At 34.9% G+C, this 6,215-nt stretch overlaps 1 pseudogene; it reads left to right on the top strand.

Moving 5' to 3' along the window:
- The first annotated feature begins 336 nt into the window (after positions 1–336).
- On the top strand, positions 337–1,341 carry LOC131420631 (olfactory receptor 8K3-like; annotated as a pseudogene).
- Positions 1,342–6,215: the final 4,874 nt, after the last annotated feature.

Raw genomic sequence — 6,215 nt, 5'->3', positions numbered from 1 at the left:
GTTTCCCAGTTGCAGAACCACACCACTCATCTGTCAGTAGCCATGCTGTAGCAGTGGCTCACATAGAAGAACTAGAACGACTTACAACTAGGATATATGACCACGCACTGGGGGTCTTTGGGGAGAAAATAAAAAGAGGAAGATTAGCAACAGATATTAGCTCAGAGTGAATCCTTCCCTGCAAAAAAAAAAAAATAAATTAAAAAATAAAAGATAAAATGGCTACTATATATCTTAGGCTGTAATGGTTCCTAAATTTAGCTCTAGGTTTAATGATGGGTGTGGGTCCTTTTTTAAATCACTACATATAAAAAAATTGGATTTATCTTACACATAATGGCTTTGCATACTAAAAGTTTACCAAAGAAGCTTCCAAAACCCATGACTCTTCTGATAGTTCTTCCCACAGTAATTTTCCATAATGGCCTGAATGGACAAAAAAATCAAACAGTGCTAAAAGAATTCATTCTAAAAGGAATCACACACTACCCTGTGCTTTTCCTCATCATCTACATCATCTCAGTGGTGGGCAACTTGGGCATGGTCATCCTCACCAAGATGGACTCCAGGCTACAAACACCCATGTACTTTTTTCTCAGACACTTGGCTTTCATTGATCTTGGTTATCTAACAGGTATGGGACCCAAAATATTGGTAAATTTTGTAGCTAATCAAAATCCCCTGTAATTGGTATGCTCCACAGCTGGCTTTCTTCATCTTGTTCATCATTAGTGAATTTTTTATTCTGTCAGCAATGGCCTATGACCACTATGTGGCCATCTGTAACCCTCTACCCTACACAGTTCTCATGTCACAAAGAGTATGCTGGGTTTTGGTACCAGTCCCCGATGTCTACAGTGCCTTTATCTCTATGATAACCACCATAAAGATTTTTATTTCATCTTTCTGTGGCTATAATGTCATTAGTTATTTCTACTGCAATAATCTTCCCTTGTTAACTTCACAGTGTTCGAGCACGTGAAATTGAGTTGATAATACTGATCTTATCAGTGTTTAATTTGGTTTCATCTCCTCTGATAGTCCCATGTCCCACATACTGATCCTTGTCGCCGTCCTCAGGATGAACTCTGCAGAGGGCAGGCACAAGGCCTTCTCCACCATGCTTCTCACCTGACAGTGGTAGTTGTATTATATGCAACTCTGTTCTTTGTGTACGTGCAGCCCAAGTCCAGTCATTACTTTGATACCGGTAAAACTGCCTCTGTATTTTACACTTTGGTGATACCCATGCTGAATCCCATGATCTACAGCTTGAGGAACAAGGAGGTAAAAGGTGTCCTTCATAGGATATGGAAAAATCTGTGCAAATTCCCCATATAAATTTCAGTGGATTGTGTATACAAGAAATTAGGTTCTAGACAAAAACTGTTTATTATATATAATAAGCCTTTAGAAAGGCTTACACAGTAATGTGTAAAAGAAAAGAGAAACTAGAAATGTTTTCTTTTTTCAACTTATCGATGTTCAAGCAGTGATCATCCTTCTGGGATAAACTTTGATTTTGTCCCCAAGTTTCACTGCAAGAGACTGAAATCTGGATCAGTGTTCTCACATTGCCATTGTAACATTTGTTACAACGTAAGGGAAGTTTTTCTTAATGTATCTCCCATTAGACAATCTTTTTAAAAAGGCATTCTTGTCTTTTAATAAAATAATAAAATATTTTCTTTGTGTCTCACACACCATTTAATACTCATAATACTGGCAGACTGACATACATAAGATAGCAGTGACTCTTCCGTGTGCTGGGCATATACACAGCAATGAAGACTACATCAAAATATCTGCCTTAGTGATACTTTAATTCTATCTCCCTTGTGGTGGGTGGCATCTCAGATTTCTGTTAAATTATAATATGTGAACATGTATATGCTTGGGGAAGGAGAAAGAAGTGTAATTATTTTCAAGTGGCATAATGGTAGACATTAAAAATCCAAAAGAATCTTCAAGCTAAAACATTATAAATAATAAGTGAATTTTGCAAGGCTAGAGGATATAAGGTCAGCATATAAAAAATCAATTATTTTGCTATACATTGACAAAAAACAGGTAAAAACTAAATTTTAAACTATCAATTACACTAGAAAAACATCTGTAAAATACTTGGGAAAAATCTAACAAACTATTTGCATGATTTCATTGCTAGAAACTACAAAAACATTACTGAGTTATAAAAGAAGACATAAATGTAGCAATACACCATGTCCATTGGTTGAAAACATGAATGTTGTGATAAAGTCAGTTTTTCCTCAATTTTCCTATAGATTTAATGCATTTAAAATTAAAACCTCAATAGTATTTTTTGTGTGTGTGTGTGTGAGGAAGATTAGCCCTGAGCTAACATCTGTTGCCAATCCTCCTCTTTTTGCTGAGGAAGATTGGCCCTGGGCTAACATCCATGCCCATCCTCCTCTACTTTATATGTGGGACGCCTGCCACAGCATGGCTTGATAAGCGGTGCATAGGTTGGTGCCCAAGATCCGAACATGTGAACCCCGGGTCACCAAAGCAGAGGGCATGAACTCAAGAACTACGCCACAGGGCCAACACCAATAGTATTTTTTTTAATACTTAAGTTGATATCAAAATTTATGTTAAAATGCAAAGGATCAGGAATAGCCAAGGTAATATCTTAGAAAAATAAAGAATACAGAGGATCTCCAATAACAGGTATCAATTCTTTTAATAAAGCTGCATTATTTTAAAAAATGTGTCATTAGTGCATGTATGGATAGACCAATATAATAAATAAAAATCAAAATCAAAAATAGACTCACATGAGTAATTTCACTTGCTTTAAAACAAAAGCTTCACTGCAATGCAGTGAGGAAAGGAGGGTTTCTCAGAAAATTGACCTAGTTCAATTATGTTTCCTATGTAAAACAAGAACCTTAGTCGTTTACTTGCATTATATGTAAAACTTAATTGAGATGTATTATGAATATAAATATGAAATTTTAAACAACAAAGTTTCTTAAAGAAAGATAAAATAATATCTTTATGACTTGGGATAAGCAAAGATTTCTTAAACAAGGTACAAAAAATAATAACACTAAAAGTTATGTAAATAGCACTCTACCCAAAATAAAAACTTGTACTGATAAAAATACATAATAGGAGAGTGAGAAAGAAATCCTGAGAGAACATGTTTGAAACACATACACCCTACAAAGTACTGATATAAGTAGTTTGGGGAAAAACACACAAACTGCACAACTCCTAAAATCAGTATGATCAAGACAGTCAATGTATTGGGGAAAGAGAAGGTGAGAAACCAGACACCTGAAGAAATATTTCACAAAAGAGGATACCAAAACAGCCAAAAGATACATACATGTGTTCAAAAAATCATTAATAATTAGATAAATGCAAGTTAAGACTATACTGTGATATTGCTACACACCCACCAGGATTGCTAAAATTCAAAAGTTTGTTTGAACAACAATTAAAAATGTTGATGAGAATGTGGAGAAACTAAAATTCTTTTATTTGTTTGAACGAGTGTACATTGCTATAAAAACTTTGAGAAAAAAGTGTGGTAAATACTAAATTTTAGCATGTGTATCCTCTATGATGCAGCAGTTCCATTCCTGAGTAATTATGTCCACTGGAGGGTAAGTAATAGACTTTTTTGGCAGATGTAGTCATCATAGATGTTGAACGCTTATCAAGAGTAGAATGGGTGAATATACAACAGCATTTTCAAAAAATGTATTCTACACAGCAATGTAAGAAGAAGAAGACGGAGGGGGAGAAAGAGGCAGAGGAGCAGGAAGGAGAATAAAATGAATAGATATAATATTAAGTGAAAGACATTACTCTCCAAAAATTACACCCATAGATACAAATATAAATGATACAAAGCTGTACTCATAAGATGCAGGCACTTTATATAAGTTACACATTTTGCTTTAGAATGTGTGAAACAGTTAAAGAAGTATGGCATGAGAGCAAGAATGCAAGGTTGATTTCATATTTGAAAACCAGTTACATAAATTAACATTATTATAAGTTAAAACAAAAAATAAAATACGTTTATGATAAAACATCAATTTGTAATAAACTGTTTGGCAGAGCAGAATAGAAGAAAACAATGTTATAAATGATATCCATAAAAAAGTCCTACATGTGGGGGACAGAATGAATAGGTTGAGCACAGGATTTTTAGGGCAGTGAAAATACCCTATATGATATTATAATGACGGATACACATCATTACATTTAAAAACCTACATAAAACTTGTAAAGTGAAACATTGAAAACTTTCCCTCTGAAATTGACCCCAAGTCTAGAAGACCTAGTCTCCCCGTTTATATTCAGTATGTATTGGACATTGTAACTGGTTCTCCATGATTAGGTAAGAAATAAAAGGTATAAAGACAGGAAATCACAAATTGTCATTTTCTTTTTTTTGTGAGGAAGATCAGCCCTGAGCTAACATCCATGATATCCTCCTCTTTTTGCTGAGGAAGACCGGCTCTGAGCTAACATCTATTGCCAATCCTCCTCCTTTTTCCACCCCCCCCAAAGCCCCAGTAGATAGTTGTATGTCATAGTTGCACATCCTTCTAGTTGCTGTATGTGGGACGCAGCCTTAGCATGGCCGGAGAAGTGGTGCATCGGTGCCAACCCGGGATCCGAACCCGGGCCACCAGCAGTGGAGCACGTGCACTTAACCACTAAGCCACAGGGCCGGCCCCCAAATTGTCATTTTTAAAAAATTTTTTGGTAAATGTTTTTGTTAACCATATAAAGAAATTATTAGGAATAATAAGTGAATTTAGCAAATTTTCTGGATACAAAACAAATTTAGAAAAATCAGCTATTTCTACATCCTACTCACAACAACTAGAAAATAAAATTGAAGGAAATATGACACTTATGAAACCATTAAAAAAAGAAACCAAATAGGAATAAATCTAATTAAAAAATCTAAGACTTCAGTAATGATATATACAGAAATTTAACAAGGCATTTAAAAGAGATAAATCAATGAAAATTTATGCCAAATATATCCATGGAATGGAAGACTCAATATTGGAACAATGTCCAAAATCTTTAGACTGATCTCAGTTTCAATATAATCCCAGCAAAAATCCTTCCTGTCATCCTTCTTCCTTCTCTTCTTCGATTTTTCTTTCTTTTAAGTTTTTCTTCTTCCTTTTAGGACGTTGGAAGCTGATTGTAAAAATTGATTCAGAAAGGCAAAATGCCAAAAATAGCAAAGATAATCTTGAAGAAAGAGAATAAAGTTGCAGGAGTTACACTACCAGATGTCATCGTCTATTATAAAGCTATAGTAACTAAGAAAACATTTTGCTGAGGACAGACAAACTGATCAATGGAAGAAAATAGTCTCCAAAAACAGATCCACACATATCCTGTTACCTAACTTATGATAGAGGCATCACTATTTTCCAAAAGAGAAAGAATGATCTTTTCAATAAATGCTATTATGTAACATATATTTAATTCGAGGAAAAAAAAGGATCTGGACATCTCCTCATACCCTATACAGAATCAATTTTACCTTGACCAAAGGTCTAAATGTAAAATACAAACAATAAACATTTTAGAAGAAAACATAGCTGGACATCTTTGTGACATTGGAATATGTATAAATTTTTAAACAAAACACACGACACAATAACTATATAAGATTTAAAAAGATTGAACTATTTTAAGAAATTCTGTTCATCAAAATTAATAGTGTAAAAAGAGAAACTCTCATAGTGGAAGAGGATATTTATTACAGACCTACATAATCAGACTTATGTTGTTACCAATTTAGCCTTCCTCTGATGGAACTCAAACCCACAATTAGAGGGGACCTGGGGAAGAGCAGAGGGGCCAGTGGGCCTTGAAACCACAATCAGCCACTCTTCCCTGGAGTGTCCTTTCTCTGTTTGGTGTCACAAATTTGAGATAAAACTGAAGCTGAGAATTCAACAACACCAGTTTTATTCAATGGCCAAAGAATGGAGAAATGGGAAAATGGTCACAAATCAAGTTCTCACATTTGGGGTATTTAAGCAGCCATTTTATAGGGTCAAAGCAATGAATGGGAGGAACATTCATAGCAATACAGGGAACTGGGTGGTTTCTTCTGGGAATTGCGTGCCACCCTTTTTCTTCCCTTATTTGGTCTAGAGTTTCCTGTGATGGCCACAGGTAAGTGTGTTATTTAGTATGGT

Source organism: Diceros bicornis, chromosome 23 (assembly GCF_020826845.1).
Source record: "Diceros bicornis minor isolate mBicDic1 chromosome 23, mDicBic1.mat.cur, whole genome shotgun sequence".
NCBI lineage: Eukaryota > Metazoa > Chordata > Mammalia > Perissodactyla > Rhinocerotidae > Diceros > Diceros bicornis.
This window is presented reverse-complemented; position numbering and strand designations above follow the sequence as displayed.